General features: G+C 39.0%; 1 long non-coding RNA gene across 1 annotated transcript in view; it reads right to left on the minus strand.

The window, feature by feature from the left end:
* Positions 1–13503: 13503 nt before the first annotated feature.
* The window catches only part of LOC129456481 (uncharacterized), a 51032-nt gene continuing 43991 nt past the window's right edge, over positions 13504–20544 (minus strand). Inside the window, exons 3-4 of the long non-coding RNA XR_008648786.1 lie at positions 15758–15808; positions 13504–13883 (exon numbers count right to left, since the gene is read on the minus strand). This is a non-coding gene — a long non-coding RNA (uncharacterized LOC129456481). The remainder of the gene's footprint in view (positions 13884–15757; positions 15809–20544) is intronic.

Below are 20544 nucleotides of genomic sequence, written 5' to 3' on the forward strand. Positions count from 1 at the left end.
ATTATGTTTTAATCAAAGACAAGTCTGCTGTTCATGCAATTTTTTTTCAGGTAAAATCATAGACTAATAATATAAATGGACATAGCTAACCTGCTAGCTGGCATGGTTCAAATAGGAAGTGATCATGTGCACACTTCCAGCTTCATCAACTCTGGTTTCAATTCGCTTTACATTGAAAAACTATCACCCGTTTCTCTGTAACTGCTGCTGTCAGACTCGTCATCTTGGTCTTAAAATGATTAATGCCCTCTACATGAACCTGGTGTTTTTATTTTCCTATTTTATCCGTGATTCAAGCTATGAATGCACAAATCAGGCATCTTCTTTCTCCTTGGTCACTCCTGCTAGTGTTAGCAACCAGTTTGATTGACAGTGTTGCCCGCTCCATGATAAACCAGCGGTGCGGGCAGAAAGGGGCGTTACCTTCAACAGCCTCGCTCCAGATTGGCTGTTTGGTTGCTATGATACTCGCGGTCAGAGCTCCAAATGTAAAACCTAGCTCCAAATTCGCCGCTATAACCGCTAGCCTCGATGAGCTTGATTTGACTGAAGCTGACCGGTATGGGCAATGTCACACTCACACTTAGTCCACGTCTTTATTCAGTCTGTGGGTAAAACTCACTGTCATAATTTGCAGTGAGGATTTTTTTCAGTTTGATTTAAGTTAATTTTGTACTTACGTATTTTGTGCTGTCTTTATATTTGCTTGCTAAACTAAGCTGATAGAGTTGGTGTGTACGTGACAAGGTCTCGCTGCAAGGTCTGTGATAACGCCTATAGAAGTGAACGCACAAACACAATGAATACGTAGGCTCCTGCTGCACTACCACCATGATGTGCACATGGCGTGTCCCTTCACGGTACGCTTGAACGGGCTAAGTCATCTCACTCAAATCACTTCCATCACATCCATGCATTCTAATATAAACTACACCCACAGCACTCTTCCGTACAACACCTTTATCTCTCCTTTGCCTCCTAGCATGAGGCAAGTGACATCACTGTTTCCACAGCGACTACTATCACCACCTTTCACTGAGATCTTTTTTCACTTGTATCTCAGCTGGCATCGGGCCGGTGATTCTTGCCCCAGTGCCCCACCAGCAATGCCATTTTAAAACGCAAACGACACCACGGGAACATGTCTGCTCACATCAACAGAGCTTTTGACCTGTCACAACTTGAGAGGAAGATAAACTGTGGATTTGCCTTTCACTTTTGAAGGGAACAATCAGATTACATCAGTATAAACTTAGATTTGTATGTTAAGTTAAATTTGCTATTGTGATGTATAATTACGACTACTGTGACCTATGACTTTCTAATTTGCCTAGACATGGAGATCAAAACAATATTGTTACCAGATTCCAAAGTATTACTAAGTGGAGCAGTTCTACTTTTTATTTTGAATCCACAGGGCTTTTTGAGACTAGATGCTTGTCAAAGAGCTACATGACATCATTAGATGGACGTGAGGGTGTGAGCTGTACAGAGAGAGTGAGAGAAGAGGAAGAAAAGAGGTGAAGTCATAGATCTGACAGTAGATACATAAGCACTGACTGTTGGACTGACAGGAGTAAAATGGAGATGACTAGTACCTGTTTCTACCATGGATACATAAAAACATTGCTATACTCTATATGACGTTAGTTAAAACTTTTGAGGTGGTGTATTTTTCACAGTGGGGATGTAATTGCTTTGTGTAGAATGTTCCACACTATGTCATTAAACTTATCTATCTAAAATATATGCAATTGCAGGTGTTTTTATTGTTAAAATGTCCTGAAAAACATGCGTTACTACTGTGAGGGGGCTCACATCTCCACAGATCTGACCTTTAATTTAGTCTGGTAGCGTCACCTGGTTATCTGAGTGAAGTTAGCTAAGTTTAAAGCCATACTCAAGCCAACATCTCAAGCTGATGACACACCATACACCAGAGAGGTTATTGGATATATAGTAGTAATGCACTTTTAAGAAAACAGTTGCAAAATGTATTTTTACTTTATATTTTTAGTAGGTTAAAATGTATGTTTACATGTGTTATTTATTTTATAATCTAAGTGATACGATTAACGAGATAATAATGCACCTTTTTTGGCAGCCCTGTCAAGGCTGATAGGTGACTCATGTTAACAAGACTTTGAAAAACATGAAAAACTAGTTCCTTTTCTTAGAGGCGGAGTCTAAAACAATCACATATGAATGACCTCAGTGACAACATACCATTTATTAATTCATCATACTCACATTGCTGAGTAAAATGAAAGCCAATACTCACATTTTGTTTTATGGTTCAGAGTCGGATTTGATGCGATCACATGATTAAAAAATATTAGACAATTGTTTGCAAATTGACTCTCACTCTCATCTTTAATTGCCAAACTTACTAAAGCACTAAATGAGGGGTGTTTAGAGGTAGTGGGTGGTATGGGTGGAAGTGTGGTGGAGATAATCCCCAGCTTTTGGCCTAAGTCCGGGGCACGCTGGCCAGATCAGTGACTGTGGGCGGAGTGGTGCTACCTCGTGGCAGTCACCAGCCTGGAGCCTTCCACCTGACTAAACTACAGCAGCCTGGACCCTCAACCTGCTGCTAAGCTTCAGTACATGACCTCAAGTACACCTTAAGACCATGACCTCAAGTACACCTTTTATCAATTAAATGTACAGGGAATCAAAGTTATATATAAGGTTATCAAAAGAAATGTTTACCCAGAAAAGAATCAGTACAAAAACCTGAACTAGAAACGTGTTTGAACAGGTATCAATACTGAGAAAAATCACATAGGTAAATGGGACAGGGAGTAAGAATGAGAGCGCATCATAATATTCAAGAAACTACAATATGACTACCAAAAATAGTAGGAAATCATTATGTCTGATAGTTACATTTGCCATTGATTCCTCTGACCTTCGAGTATCCCATGTATCAATAAGCATGACCTACAGGCCAGTGGGTTAATGTGTTCAATGTAGCAATGCCGTTGGCCCTGGGGAGAGATGAAGTTGAGAGGTTAAGCCTGGGGTCAAAAGGTCGCGTCACCCCAAATGCACATTTCTAGGACGAGCCCTGATTCACCCAGCGACCCCAAGAAAAGATCTGTCATCCCACCTATCAGCAGGCTAGTACCATGGAGACCCAGCTGTTTAAAAGGATCAGCTAACAGGGTAAGAGCATGTCCTGGGACGCTGCTGCACATCCACCATCTTGGATCTGCTCATCAATCAAAACTTCAACTCCTTTTCCCCACAGTAACAAATATTCTTGTAAAGAGCAACCCCTTCAAATTGTTTAAATTGCCATAATTAGAGAATGTTAGTGTGAAATAATTGGTGTCATAGTTTGGTCTTAACCCTTGTGTAACCCTATTCTACTGCATTCCTCATAGCCACAGTATTCCTCCATAACATTTAACACACACTGCATCCAGAAATGTGTAACAAGAAACAGAGATCTCACACTGTGTAAATTATATTGGCAATACTCAGGAAATATTTAAACTTATTACAATTATTTGAAAGATGGTTTTTCCACATTTTTTGTTACCATCACCTCAAAATGTGAATGTTCTGTTATACCATAAAATGAAATGTGTGCATCATATTACACCGTGTTCAATTTTAGAGGAATTATGCTCGTAAACACTTGTATTTCTGTAGGGATTCTTTAGATAACTCAGCTTCCTCAGTCTACACCACAGTCACAACCACTTCCCTCTTTGTATTAATGAGAAATACTCTCTTAGACTGACCCAGTGTCAGGGGAACTCCCACTAAGTCTGGAGAGACATATCTTGCCAGTACCTCACATCAGTAGATGTTATCCACTCTTTAGTTCTTCATTTCTATTATTGATAATTTCTTTTTCTTTTCGCTGGAACAAGACAAATGACATACACTTTCAGATTATACAATTTAGAAACCTCAGCAAGTAAATAAAGAAAAAGAAAGCAGATACCAGATACTGATCATAATTAATCCTTATTAGACTGTTACAGCAGTGAGTAATTCCATCATATTAGATTAAAAGACATGTTGTGCTTTTTTTTTTTTTGCCTTTTTTTTTTTTTTTTTCAATCAGTTCTCGTGTTACTGCAGTTTAACAGACATATGACACTGATGTGGTATGGGAAATTACAAAATGAAAGAACAACTAATAGTACCACTACGTACTCAGGGAGAAGTTGTTCATTCCTGTATAACCAAGTGTACTGTGAGTCCTGAGAACTACACCTGGTCTAAACACACCTGTGTGGAGTCTCTCACACTATATGGGATAATACGACCAGGACTCTTCACATGGGGAACAAATCCTGACCATTAAAACACTTTAGATGGAAATGTAGACTTGTGGGTGACCAAACTTACATATTTTGGTACTGTCCCAATATACAAGATTTCTGGATTGATGCTGAAGATGCTTTACAAAATATATTAACAGCTGACCTCTCCTTGGATCCACTGGTCTTTTTGCTTGATAGATTTCCCAATGGTGTCTCTCTCATGACCAGTGTTTTCTGCTGCATCTTCTCCTGATGACTGCAAGAAAAATGATCACGATCTACTGGCTGAAAGCTGCACCACCTACCATTGACCAGTGGATATCAAAAATCAGACATGTTTATACAATGGACTTGGTAACGGTTCAGCTACAGCTAAAAGTGCACATTTTTGATAAGAGGTGGGGTCCAATTATTGTCTTTCTCAAATAGGACACTTATGCCCTAACACAGTGGTTCTTAACCTTGTTGGAGGTACTGAACCCCACCAGTTTCATATGCACATTCACCGAACCCTTCTTTATTGAATATTATTTTTTTTTTCAAATTCAAGGCATATGTATGTTTTACTGGTGCGCAAAATGAACCGTGCATTAACATCACTGTGTTCAAAGAATAAAACCAATACAATGCATGAACTCACAACAAATTACATACACACCTTTTCACAAAGACATGACCTTTTTTAATACTACCACACTGAAATCATTTAAATTTTTAATCTTATGTATTCCAATAATGAACTTATTGTATTTATGCAATTTATTATTTTTAACATTTTAACACACACCATAACTCCGCAACCAATTGTGCTTCATGTAAATTCAAACGGCATGTCAAAGCAGAGGCATGGGGCTCTTTAAATATGTTACTGTCATTACGGTAATGTGCTTCCCTGGTCCCTTGAAGATGTCCAATCAGAGTGCAGTTGTCACCGGGATCCTTCCAGTCAATGCAGGGACATCACTCTGGCCGTGTCTCATGCTGTGTCTCAATTCACCTAAGTGCCCTTAAATGCGCCGTTCGAACGCCGCATTTAAGTCGGGTGGGTACTTCGATAGGCACATCGAAGGGTGCATTTTTCAAATGGGGACAGGGCCGGCTTCTGGAGACGCTCACAGTCCGCAAATCATATGAGTCGGGTGCGTGTCTTGACCTACGCCGAACCTCTGAGACTGACTCACCGAACCCCTAGGGTTCGATTGAACCCAGGTTAAGAACCACTGCCCTAACATTTATTTTATTTTATTTTGTAAGAAAAAAATCATTAAAAAAATATGTAAAACTGTGTGAAAGCCCGATCTCAGGACACTTTCTTGATGTGAGTTGCTTATTTATTTGTAAAAATAAAAAAAGGAAAAGGAAAAAAAAATCACTTTTGATGTGTTTTATAAAGAAAAAAACATCCTTTTGCGCAGTGCCCCTGCATCTTTTCACACTGAAAACAATATAAACAGCTACTAGCCTTGGTGCTAAGTTCTTTCAACATGTCACTATTTAACATACATAAACATTTCAGCACTGAGACATGCCTGAGACCAGCCACTGGAAAATATGACACAGGACTGAGCTACAAAAGAGGTCCAGCCCAAGTGTCACACTGGCAGTGATTGATGAATTCACATTCACTCCAAACTCAAACCATTATGCTTAAAAGCATTTTGGATGTCAATTATATTTGTCAGAGGTCTTGTTTTCAAAATATGTGAAAAAGCAGTAATACTGAGTGTAATCAACTAAACTAACTAAGGTATCACCTGAGGTGAGTACAAGAGATGCCAAATCACCAATCGATAAGTGGAAGTATTATAAAAGATTTAATTGCACCAAATGTGTTTCCAAATCGTCTATGTGTTAATGTTTAGACTATTACAATTTTTGATGAGAATCTCAGAAAGAAAGTCTCCAGACCTGATACAATCATGGACTTCCTGATCACGCTTTAGACAAGACATGAAACTCCAAACCATAAACTAACAATAATTGCTGAAGACCTAAAGGAAGCGTTTAGGGTTACTGTTCAGCGCACGGACGTTTTAGGACTTGTAGATAAAGATCTCACAATGTCAACTTTCTGGGCTGCATTTCAAGAGGAGTGATGCTTGGGACAAAGCTGCTTTTCAAAGACAAATGCAAAGATGGAGGAACAATCCTGAGTTTGCAGTATTTTGATCATGCTCTATTTCAGGATAAAAGCTGGCCCTACTTTATCCCAGATGGTTCAGATTTCTGCCTACAGGATGCTCTATCCATTTTACACCACTATTTTCCAAGTAAAAATTTATTATGGCTCTTTTCGGCCTACAGTGGCACAGTTATAGAAGCTCGCCTTCAAACCCACTGGCTGGTGGTTCACGCTCTGATTTTCATGTAGTCCTTGTGGTGTAAGTGTGTGTAAATGTATAAAATCATAATGCAATGATCTAGAAAAGCACCGGGATATGTGTTCAAGACAAATGGCCCAAACAACTAAGTAATTTTACTCAAATATATTACTATTGAACTTTCTATATCAGGTATTACAGTGAACTCAATTCCAACTTTTATTGTATGATTTATTCATTGCATCGACTTTGAGCAGACTCTCACAAAATCGTCGACCATGTTGTTTGCACCTTCTTTGTGATAGATAGACGTACCAGGTCTGTGTTGTTCCTCACCTCAGTGCCAGCTCTGCACATCACAAAACCAAATTCAATCACTGTGTGTAAAAAGGAACTCTGTGAGTGCGGGTCACAGGGTCAGCTGTTTCCCTAGGCAGCCTCACACACTAAAAACACACTCAAGTTCTAGTGGTTTCTAACTGATAGATAGATTAGACATTTTTATAAGAAGAATGTTGCATATAAAGAATGTAAGTTAGTGTAGTAGTATTTGTAAATAAACTAAAGACAATTCTCCCTGGTGTTGTCACAATTAAATCAATAAATTATTTAAGTCATTCAGGTAGATCATTTCAAGTTGTGTCCCTCATCTCTTATTTCTAGTGGTGTTCCTCAAGGTTCTATCTTCAGGCCAGTATAATTCCCAGTTTCCCAGTGCTGATATCAAAAAACTTCAAATCAGCATTAAATAGCATTAAATTTGAAGCATTTTTGTGGACTACATTAAATTCAAATATTGTTCTGATCATATATAACAGCACATTTCCCATTAGCAGTTAGAATATCACAACTTGCGTACTCTCAGTTCAACTTGCCTTGCTCCTTTTTTGTTTGGGACTTACACCAAAGCAATCCCCTTGTGAGATTTTTGAGCTGGATGCCCTCCCTTTTGCACCTCTCCAAATCATTTGAAGGTACACAGTATTTTAACTCCAACTTTTAACAAATAATAAAGGTGAGTTTTTGAATTTTAACCCTTTTCCCTTAGTCAGTCATTAAATGTGAGTATAAACCAGTAAACCGGTAAATCACCAAAGCTGGAAGAACTTGTTAAGTAGGAATTGGTGAAAATAAAAAATCATTTGTCATAATTTCCCTCTTTGGACAGATTTGGCTGGGTGTAGCGTCGGCTTTAGTTCAGTTGTGGTGTGGTGCGGGCTGCAGTGACGTTCTCACCAAATCCAGACTCACCCAGGTCTTTGAGGTGGTCTCTGCACCGAAATTCTGCGCACAGGAGTGAACGGCCTGTCAGTGTGATCTATGAGAGGGAGAAGACAGAGGGCTGGCACTGCACACCGGGAACTATCTACTGAGCTATGATTCATCAAATTCACACAGAGATTGCTACCAAATATCAGAAAAAATAGACGGTACAGGAGCTGCTTCATTTGCATGCCCAGAAAAATCAGATAACTGGAGTAATCTGATTATAATTAGATCTGATTATTGCCATCTGTTTAGGTAAACATCCAAAATCTGATAAAGATGTAAAGATGGGTCAGTTCACTCACAAAACAAATCTGGCATAACAGTGGTACTTGAGAGTCAAAGTAAAATAAAATCTTTCCCATTTTGATTTTAAAATTTGTCAATGCAAAATTAGTTTGGACTTTTTCTTATTAGCAATTTGCCTTGAATGCCATATTATTGCAGTTACTAAGTCCATCCTATTGCCATGTTTATTATGATGTAAAGCAAACTATGACCAAAAACCCAAACCCATAAATCAAAGTGATAAAAATATTACACTTTTACGGTTTGCTGTAATAAATCTATTTTCCTGTTCCGTTGTAATGAAAAGATAAATAGTCAAAATCAAAGATGTGGTTTTCATCCTACTCCTGTTGAAATTAAAAAAAAAAAAAAAAAAAAAAAAAGCTCAAGTTTTGGTAAGGTCTTCATTAATACGTTTCTATAAATTTATTTTGAGTGATCACTTCCTCAGACAGCAAAACCCAACAACTCACATAGTCACCACATGTTTCTCTAGGCAACACCAAAACACTACCTCATCCTGGTGGTTTGTATCTCTGCCTGTCTGGTCGCTGTGCCCATCCCAAACTCCCGCGCCCCCCTAACCCCCGCCCCTCGTTCCTCGTCCTGTCATTGCCTCTTTGCATTGATGCTGATAATTACTGCTGAATAGATCTTCACATTCCCATGAACATGAGGGGAGCCTTTGGCCTGCTCCTCTGCCACCCGCCCCTCTCCCTCCCCCCTCCTTCTCCCTGGGCTGGCTTCCTGGGACACCCCTGCCTCTGCTCAATGAGGATTAGCAGGGAGAGGGAGGGAGGAAACTCAGCGTGATATGATGAAACAGCTGAGCAGAGGTGGAAGGAGGGCCTTGAATCTGTACTTATGTAAAAGTTGCCTGTATGGTTATGTCTTAATTTACATGACTCAGGAAAAGTCTTATATAAGATTGTAAGAACTAAGCAATAGAAATATGACAACTAACCTATGGGTTTTACTTCCTGTGATAAGTAACATTTTGAGGATTTTTGACTATTCAGAACATACAATATTGTCTGTTGACTGCTGATTTGCTACACTAACAAGGCAAATTTTATATCATTGGAACCCATAGATATTACTTTTAACACTCATGGCACTGAGCACAAAAATCTGGTTTGCAGTGGTGACTTACTAGTACACGGAATAGCCTACTTTATCTCTAGTATCATATTTGTTCCACAATTATTTCTTCTATTACTATGAGGTATAACGTGCTCTGCCGCCGTACAGTGCACTATTCAAGCATTAGCCAGGAGCGTACAGGAAGTGCAACACAAGCGAATCTCTTCTTACATGAGCGTTACATAAAATACGTTATACATTGCAATGTGAACTTTCCTTAAAACCTACAGTGGTACTGAGTCATTGTTTTTTTTCTTCATCTAATTAAAAATAATGGTCTGGAATGAGCCTATGGGCGTCCATACTGCAGAGGTTTGTGAAACCACTGGGGTTTGGCCCTTAGCTCCGTGTCAGTCTCACTTCAAATCATCCTCATTAAAAACTGTTCCGATGGGAAATGTCCATTTGTACTTGTGTGATTTTGAGTAATAAAAGTATATATGGTCCTAGATGCAAACTTATTATGCAAAGTGGTTTATAAAAATGTGAGTACAGTTCCATTGGCTTACAATCTGTGGGAAAACTTGAATGAATACAGTGAAAACACCCCATTAGTTTGGTATATTTGGGAACACATGAATCAAATCAGAACAACTTTATTTATTTTTTTATTCTTTTTGTAGTAAATTTAATGCTCAAGTGGCTCCTGTCATTATTATTGGTGAACTTGCCCGAGGCTGTCAGTTTTTGATTAACTGCAGATATCACTTTTAATTAAAGTGTTCTCTGTCAGGCAAAAAATACATAAAAAAATGAATTTCTTTGATCATGAAAAAAAAAAAAAAACACATACACATCCGCCTCACCATATCACTTCTCAGCTTCTGTTTACGGCAAATACAATTCATTTCAGACAGCCAAGACTAAATCCTGCCAAGTCTTGCCCCTCTAGGCTTAAGTTAGGTCGCCTTAGCAACCTTGCATCCCAGAACAGGAAAGAGGGGGTCCTAGTTGTGCACTAGAGCTCGTAGTGATTGCGGGGTTAGGGGGAGAGGGGGGGTCGATGATGTCATCCTGAAGCACGGAGGGGGCCCAATCAAACCCTGAGAAAATTATGTCACCTTTTGTTGCGCCCGGTCCTTTCAGGTCTATAGAAGTGCAGTGAATTGAGCACTGCCGAGAGGTCATTCCCCCCACTGCAAACTTCAGTGTGTGTGTATGTGTGAGAGAAAAGTGAGAGGAGAGCCGGAGGGGAGGCGGCAAGCAGGGAAGTGCATTGTGGACATGCTAATGCTGTTGACCGTAAGCACTCCCATAAAGATGTCATGAAACTTCCAAAACATTTGCACTAAGACTCCCCCCCCCCACCTTTTCACACCACGCTGACCCCCAAATCGGAGTCCTATGATACTTTGAAAACTTGTCAAAACGCTGAATAAATAGCCTAAACGCATCGCAATAGAACTCGAGCCCAGTTCGTCTTTTGTTTTATCAGACAACAATAAGCAAGCACTTGCAGAATAATTACCCCTTAGCAACTGCAGTATGCCCCAAACCAGCATTCACTTCCCAGCCCCCGCCAGGCCCTCAGAGCTGCCAAGAGCCAAAATGTACTAAAATTGACAGTGAACGACAACTGAATAGGGAAGTCAAGTCTACACTCATTCAGATTAATTGAGCACAAAAGATACAGACATAGTGTACACTGGAATGCCTTTGTGGAGGCCGGAGCTGCAGGAAATTTTTCTTACTGCAATAAAAACTTTTTACAGTTGACTTATATTGTGACATTGACATATGGACATACAAATTACAATCAAAGTATGTGCAGTGTCCATGACATTGATGTATTTCCCAGAATTTCCAGAATACACACTAAACCCATACACAAAAATCTAGAAAAAAATATTTAGGTTGAAAAAAAGTAATTTCTGCAGGAGCGTGGACAAGTTTTGATGTTGATTTTACTGGTGTCTTGTGTTGTTTTCTTAAATCTTTGGTCTTGCAATTCATTATCATAGAGGAAAAAATAGCATATATGTATATTGCTCATAAAAAACAAAAAAACCCCAAAACAAAACATATCTTTAACGATCTTTATATATCTTTATTGATTTTTTTTTTTTTTTTTTTTCAAATTCAAGACATGTATGTTTTACTGGTGCACAAAATGAATTGTGCATCACTGTGTTCAAAGAATAAAACCAATACAATGCATGAACTCACAACAAATTACATACATACCTTTTCACAAAGACATGACCTTTTTTAATACTACCACAGTGAAATGAATTTTTAACCTTATGTATTTCAATAACAAACTTATTGTATTCATGCTATTTATTATTTTAACATTTTAACACACACCCATCACCTAATTTCCATCAGGCTAGAATAATAATGAATATTTACTGCAAATCAGTGTCACTTCTGCTGGTGCCTTTTCACAGCAAAGACTGTTCCTTTTCTTCGTTTTTATGTCGTTTTATGTTTTTATGCCATTCAAACAGCTCATTTAAGTCGGGCGGGTACTTCGATAGACACATCAAAGGGTGCATTTGTCGAACTGGGACACGGCCAGAATCTGGAGACGCTCGTAGTCTGCGAATCATATGAGTCGGGTGTGTGTCTTGACCTCCGCCGAACCCCTGAGACTGACTCACCGAACCCCTAGGGTTCGATCGAACCCAGGTTAAGAACCACTGCTTTAACCTCTTCTCCCTGGCATTTAATTCTAGCTAAACAGGATAGCTTAGCGTGTTACTGTTCTTTCCCTATGAATCATATTAACTGTGTATTTGTTTTTTGTTGACTTTATGCGAACCACTTTGGAAAGCTGAACTTGTTTTAAATGTGCTGTATAAATAAAAATTGAATTGAATTGAATATTGGCATTATAATTTTCCTCCTACAACTGCTACAACTTATTGTGACTTGCATATAGATTTGAAAGTCTAAATATTCCTTGGATTTCAGGACTAGCACACTTAGTCACATAATCATATTCTGACTCACTGTGGTTGAATAAATCATACTTCTGCATTTAAAATAGAGTGTTCAGCAGCAGTCAAGGCTAGAACACACATTACTTAACACAATGTAAACAGGACAGGCTGGTAGAAGCACAGATTTGCTCACACACCATTATCAGATCAGGATGTTAATGTGAAGCTTTATTAACAGTAAACAAACATACATACACTCGATTTATGTTAATGCAGGTTCACAGACACAACAGAATTCATTCAGTCATTACTCACAATATTAATCCGTTTGCTGACAGACATTCAACAGTCGCTGATGCAACGCCAAACTCTTATAATGAAATGCATTTACTGTTTCCTGATTTGGGTTTATTAAAACTTGATGACAATAATTTATCTGGTAATGAAAACAGGTTACATTTGAAAAGCATTTGAACAATCACATGACGAAGGAAAAAGCTAAAGTTTTACCGGAACTAGTGTCTCGTTTCCTGAAACACAAAATGGTGCTTTAAAACTGTTTTAAAACTGGGCTACTTTGAGTAAGGAGCCTTTAATAAAGTTGGAGTTTTGTTGTGAAAATACTTTGATACATGACACCACTGAGTTATGGTCACTCCAGAACGCAACAATGGACTGAGTAAGAACACATAATAAGTATAAGGACATTCAGTGGTGGAAGGTAACGAAGAACAAGTAGTAAAGTACTGTACTGTATAATCTTCAGGTATCTGTACTTTATTTGAGTACATTTTACAGTGGGTACGTTTTACTTTTACTTCACTACATTCGAGAGCAGGTATCTGTACTTTATTACAGTAAATTTTACAGTTTTACTTTTACTTTTTTTCATTTTTTAACTGGAATGAAAAGTAAAAAGTTATATGATCACATGATATGGTTTGAGAAGTAATTTTTACTGTTCTTGGAAACATCCTGACTAAAGGTTATGAGTTTAATCCTTGGCTTTCAGAAAGCAACAATAAATACACATAATTCACAAGAAATAAATAAGAAATTGATTTGTATTGCAACCTACATTCAACACTTAAACAAATTAACAACACTTTATCTGTGTGAAATACTCTTATTTTTTACTCTAAATGTAAATGTACTTTACTTAAGTAGATTTTTTCATGTGATACTTCTACTTTTACCTCTTTATCTGTTATTTTACCTAAGTTAAAAACTGAGTACTTCATCCACCACTGAAGAAATCTAAAGTCTAAAAGAATAGCATTTTACGGCAAAATGAAAATACTTGTTTTTTCAGTTTTTCTTTGTTGCCTGTTTAAGTTCATTGATACAGCTTTCTTAGTAGCATTTCTTGTCCAAGACGTCAGCACATGCAGTACTTTCCATTATTCAGTGTTATCCAAAATATGAATGTTTATGTTACAGTTTGAGTAAAAAAGAAAAACAGGAACAGAACCAGTTTTACTGATAAACCATGTGCGCATAGATTCAGTTCCTTTGTCCAACACTGACTCATAAAACGAATCTTGTGATGTCCAGAAAAGTGTATGTCATAGAATTATGTCTACGCTAGTTGGGCTGTGTCCTCCCGGTCAGATTGTGAGATTTTGGCGGTCCGTCTGTCAGCCATCATGCCAGGCACTAACATCTGGATCTTCAGAGTCCTGACAGGATTTCAAATGCTGTAAAATACAACGCAAAATAATTAGTGAGTTAATGACACAGTTGTGAAATGAATGTATCTAGTATGCATTTGAGTTCAGGTGTTTTTACAAAACAAAAAAATGATGACAGTTCAAATGTGAACGTGAGGTAGCACCAGAAAGCAACAGCCCAGGGCCCTGTTCACAGCTGAAGGATCATGTAACAACTGGTGCAAACTTCAGCTGTTGGAAGTCTGTACAGTCCTTGGAAAGAAAGAAATGAGCAGGCTAGCTACGATGCACGGCACACTGAACACTATTAAATGAGTCCAAGTTTCTCTGGGTAAAATACAGTCCTAGATGATGAATACTAAATACAGTAAAAGCCATTACAAAATCTGAGCTGAGATAATTTTTATTTTTACTTTTTAAGATGTATGAATTAAGCATTTAAAACAATATTTATATAAGGCAGCACGAGCCAACATATGCACAGTGAATCCATCCATTCACAATCACTTTGTAATAAACAAATGATCTGATGTCTGATGGCACTGGTCCAAAAGAGTATGTGTCAGATCTACACACTTAGATCAGTGTAAAACATCTACAGTCTACACTGCTGGCAGAGGTAATGCAGGTATGTGGCCTGTTAACGACCTGCCTGCTCACTGTATGTACACCTCACACCCATCGTCATGGCGGCGAGTCGGGGCTGTACCCTGTTCTTCACTTGGGAGAAATAAAGAGATGTGTCATACAGGATAGTAATCCATCAGTGTTTCTCATTTGCTTTCTGCATGTCTGCCTCTCTGGTTCATGTGTGGTGAGTCACGTTCCCTCGGCAAACAGGAAGTGTCATGTCTTCAGCTGCACAGTAATGCTTTGCCTAATCCTTCTTGTTTCATTAGAACATACAGCCTCTAAATCATCTTTCACTTGGTTTACTTAGTCTTAGTTGTAAAAACCTTTCTTCTGATACTGATTTCCCATGATTCCTTGCTGCACTGGAGCCTGGCCAGTCAGCAGCTTGAGTACACAGATTCAGGTTCAGACTTGTGCCCGCCCTGGGCCTCTATCTTTGCCATCATCAGCACATCTACCTGTCTGCTGGCACGCTGCCATCCACATACAGTTATTTATGCAGAGAGGCAGGTACAGGGTAAAGCTTCAGCATCTACAGAAGAGGAATCCTCATGTTAAGGTCAAGCGTGTTTGACCCCCATCTGGAACACCCACGACTGGCCAGGAGCGTACAGTAGGGCTCATTGACAGTGCTGGCCGCCCTGCGCAGTGCCATCAACAGGCCTCTTTGAAGGGCCCTCTCTGTGGTGGGCCATCAAAGCAGATCTTCATTCAGTTCCACTCAAAGGGTCCGTTTGAAGTCATATCTTTGTGCCACTGCATTCTTTACCAAGCTGTCATGACTTGAGTTTCAGTATTAGAGAGAACGCAAGAACACGGGCAAAGGGCCAGTGCCGCCACCCAATCAGGTCTCACAGAGCTTAACCAACTATTCAGCAATCCATATTTGGCATTGTTTTTTACTGTAATAACTTTATCCTGATTTTAGGTGTGCCCAGGCTGACCAACGTTCTGTACATACTTTATCAAGGCTTTTCCTTTTTATGTAATCTTTATAAGTAGGTGCGTCTCTTTAAGTAGGCTACTGCTATAACTGTTAATATTAAGTGCTGCTGAACCATTCTTACACTAATTTCACCCCAATAAAGCGCTCACTAAAAGCATTTTTGAGTGATGGCCAGGCACATTTGGTGCTACTTGTGTGATCTAAATCTGATAACAATACCATTTGTAAGACATAAGAGGAAACGTCCTAATCATGTTCTGCAAAGAGCTGCAGAACACACCAAGAGCCTATTATCAGGTGACATTAAAATGGTGATTCTTACCTATTATGAGGATCCGGTTCTACCTGCTTCTTCGCGGCGCATGTGGGTCATCTGAAAAAGACAAGACAAGAGATACTGTAAATAACTAATGCAAAACGGTAACAGAGGTTGGATTTTATCTGGAAGGGAGTCTGATGCAGCATTTTTCTGGTGGTATGTATGCCACTTGCTTGTTTCCTTTAAGATGTTATTGCTTTTCCTGCAGATGGCACAACCATGCAAAGTTACAGGTCAGATCTGTGAAACAGTGACCCAGTTTACAGTAAGGAGCAATGTATTATAGGTATTTTTTAAATGTTTCTACCAAACACCCAGAGTGGAATAAACACTATGTTTAATGTCATACTGTGGAACAATCAAGGCAAAACAATAACATCTTCATGGAGACAAGGGAGTGGACCAGAAATGTTACGCAGTGCACCTTTAACACAAATGAAATGATAGTTCAATGGACGTTACATACCAACACTTTGTATGTTGTCAATTTGAAAAAAAGAAAGGAAAAAAAAATCTAATTATATACTTGTAATGAAAAAGTCTTGTTGTAATTTGTTGCAATGAATGTCCCCTATGACTCCTTAAATGTTGAGAATTGTGCACAACTTGGTCTGTCTTTTAATGAGCAGATTATTAAAGATTTTCAAATATCCTCACAGAACAGTTAAAACAGCCAGGCTGGAGAAACAACACAGGCCAGTGCACTCTGCTTTATGTATATATAAGGTTTCAGTGGAGCTTTGGGGCACCTGGTAAACTGGGATAATGCTGACTTTTCCATTGTACCATTTCAAATGACTTGGACCACTGCACTTTCTTCATGAGGTCAAGTAGTTCAGGTAGAGATATATTGGTAATAAACACATGTGTTTCTTGATACAAATATCAGCTGGAGTTATTTTAACCAATCAAAGTCTAGGTGTGTTCAGAGATTTACACTTGTAACCGTGGCAACAAATGCACTTTTTCCAAATGAATGAATGTTTTTTGGGTAGGCTGCATGCTCCAAGAGCTGAGGAGTAAAGCAGCAATAACAGGACAGCAGGGAGAGAAACTCAACCCAGGCAAATTGCTTCCCAGAGATTCTTGGAGGACATGGTAAAATGATTCTTTCTTTCCTCTCCCTTTTAAAATACCTTTCCCTGGCACCATGCTCCATAGGTAGCTGTACACCGGAGCAGGCTTGTGTTACTGTGTTTTTTTCTCTTTCAAGGGAGCATGAAAAGCTAAGTGGGTTGTCATGTAGCTATAGACCAGTGAATGCCAAGAAGAATACATCAATCTATTATGTTCCAAATCCAACAAACTTCAGAATTACGAGTCTGCCTTCCTTGGATCACTTTAGATACTGGCCCATGCAGACTCAAAACACAAGTGCTGTAGTTTCGGAGATTCACTGACCAACTGACCATCCATCAATACAATTACTTTCCCATTTTCTATGCACAGAAGTATCAGTTCACATGAATAGGACATTTGAAATGTGACCTTTCCTGAATAGTTTTAGAATAGTCCTGAAAACTAGCCACATGGTAACATAAAATAAATAAATAAATAAATAACTATTATTTAGTGTTGAAAATCAAGCCTATTGTCTAAAAAAGACTGTTATTACCATTAAGGTATCAAAGTGGCACTGATAATGAAGCCTTTCCTAAGTATATGTTTCAACTTTGAAATTTTAGTATCATGACAGCACATGTTGCCCATTAAACTCAACAGGGGAAGAAGGCATGTTAGCTATCTATCTGTCTGAATCATTTTTCTATATTCTCATAACTGAGTGTTCAGTTCAGCTAAATTATAACCAATGTACAAGTGTGTTGGAGAAGAAATGGTCCTCATCCCACAGGTCTCAAACCCCTGAACCAGCCTGTAGCTGCGTGTAGCTATGCTAAGCCATCAGATGAGGTAATGTTTTGAGAGTTGGCGAGCTTGGTCGAGGCCTGGTCCGAGCTTGATTAGCTCTGGGATAGGGGTCTGCAATATCGGACACCCCTTTGTGTGGTGAGATTAGTGCCTTATGAAAAACTGCCCCCGCTGACACACCCATTGAGATCAGAGCTTCCTGACTGCTCGCTGCTTGGTTCAAATACCCTTCTTGTGTGAAAAGCTATAGCCCTCTCCACCTTCTGCTCAAGATGACTGCCACCTATGACCCTTATATTGAAAACAACTTGCGTTTTTGACACATAAATCCATCCTCTCTTCTTCTTCCACTTATCCCCAGGCTAATTCAAAATAAGTCACAAAATGACAAAACCTTACACCCTTTTGAAAGATAACTCTGCAGTTATCAAATATTGTTTGTGTTAGATGTAGGGCTGTGCCAAAAATCAAAAGATCGATAGTTTGTGTCTAAACTTTGGTCGATCTTGACCTTTTAATCAATAGGTTTACAGCCAAACCTGTGGCAGTGAGAGCGCGTGGTACTGAAGAGGAGTCACTGCTCTCTTGTTTAGGTGAAAGTTCTGAGTCAAGGCCACAGACTCTTTCATCGTGTGTCCTCATGTTTCCTAAATTAACTAAAATCTGCACAATTTGACTAAAAGTCCAGTGTCCCCTTGCCTCTGCCTCTGTGTGTGCGGTGCCGTCTGCCCCACTCCCCCTTCCCCCCTCTGATTGAGCGCCTCACTTTCTCTCTTCTTTTTCTCTCCTCTGGTGCTTCTTACCATTATAATCCAAGTTCTGGAAAGTATAATGACTATTTTCTCATCATTTATGAGTGAAATGTAAGACCTAATTTAGTCCCCTGTGTTTCTGCCTTTATCAGTACCACTCATGCTTTCAGACTTCATATATTGTACGAACACAATCCAAATTCCTGTCTAGGTTTTTAATAAGATGTAAGATCGACTCAAAAATCGAGACCAATCAATATGGGTAAAAATGAATGAGGTGAATATTTTGCCCACATCTAAATAAAATATATCTTATCTGTTGTGAGAAAAAGTTTTATAATCTTTCGTGGTTCATTGCAGTGCACTATGAGATTGAAATTAGAGAGGCATGCAAACACACAGGACACTGGCACAAGCTTACGCCACTGCTCCTTAAACCAGTCATGTGAAACGACCAGCTCATTTCTGCAAATCTGATTACATCTGCGAGCCCGGACCTGAAAAACTACAAGTACAAACTTAACAAACACACATTTAATAGATTGGAGGTCCACACGACACACACACTTTAATCCCACTTTGCTCTACAATCCCCATTGCTAAACAAGACAGAAATGCAAATAAAATGGATGAGAATAATTTCAAATGTCCAGTTATTACTTTAAACTCAAATTAAATTATTTTTGGTCCATAAATGTAGTTGTGGTGGGAGTGCTTTCTTTGAGCAGCATTTGGCAGAGCAGCGGAGGAATGAGCACAAGTGGAAACATGTTTATAGCGAGATTAGCAGGAACAAAATGATACACGATTCGCAAATGATTCAAATCCTATTCAAGCTACCAACTGCTATTAAAAGAGAGTTAAAAAACAGTTTTACTGCTGAAATGGCTGTCATACAAGTGCACATGATAGAGTGTTTGTAATGATGAACAGTGACCTCAAGTCTCCACCAGTTTGCCACAACACACGGCTAATTCAATGCGCTCCTGGAATACTGAAGCTAACAGCTAAATCCAATTCACTTTTGCAGCCCTTACAAAATATTCTCTCTTTCATGTTCAGCAAATCAGGTCAGAATCACATAAGCCCATTCAAATCACATGCGATCGAAAGACTAAGTATGTCCAGAAAACAAGTTGAACGGAGATTTGATGCTGCAAAAAATATATGGATGAACAAGACCAGTTTAAGGCACTGACACAAAAACCCTGAAGCAGCATAATCAAAGTAAATCCATTTCTAAATCAAATTAAATAGCACAGCGTTAACGGTTCACTATGTAGGTACTTACCTGGAAAATTCCAAAGAATGGCATTTCTCTTTTCTAAGTTACTGCAGTCATTGCAGGTGTTTTTATTGCACAAAAAAATCATCCCAAAAATTCTTACAGTGAACAGGGCGACCACAGATTTGACCTATAACTTGAACTAGTTGCATCAGTTGCTTGTCTCAGATACGTTACCAAACTGTGGAACATTCCAGACAAAGCAATAAAATCATCATGAAGACAACTGACCCATCTGCAGAAAAGTTACATAATGCACCTTTAACAAAATATGAAATATTAATTATTCAACCCTCTACAGTCCAGGTGCAAATAAAAATAATAAATATGGTACATTTCATATATATTACACAAAACCAAATGAAATTGCACATAATCTCTCATTTTATTGCACAATATAACAATTACAGCGACATTTAAACCTTACGAGCTACAGTAGTTTATCCTTGTGAAGGTCAGGTGGAGAGGGGTGGGTGGCAGGAAGCAGTGGCAGTGAGTTGACAGAGCTGGAACATGTGAGAAGGTTGAGATGGTACGGGACAGCAGATAAGGGGACAGAGAAGGACACTCTGTATCCTGTCCTGTGAATTCAGGAAGGCCTCAGTCATCCCTCAGATCAGCTCCACACCTGGACCAGATCAGGTTCACTGCGTTTCACCAGACGGCAGCAAAGGGACGCTCAACCGTGGCCCCAAGAGGAGACTGATGCGACAATGTGGAAAAAAAGGACTTAAAGTTACACTGTGTAACTTTTTTTCTTGTGGAAGGTATGCTACTCTCTTGCTACTTGTTTCCACTAGCTTTTTCCTGGAATGGTCAACAGTATCACACCAAACATATATAACTCTGTGGAGTGGTCAGATCTGTGGAGCGGTATTATTCAG

This window comes from Periophthalmus magnuspinnatus, chromosome 8 (genome assembly GCF_009829125.3).
Source record: "Periophthalmus magnuspinnatus isolate fPerMag1 chromosome 8, fPerMag1.2.pri, whole genome shotgun sequence".
Classification (NCBI taxonomy): Eukaryota; Metazoa; Chordata; class Actinopteri; order Gobiiformes; family Gobiidae; genus Periophthalmus; species Periophthalmus magnuspinnatus.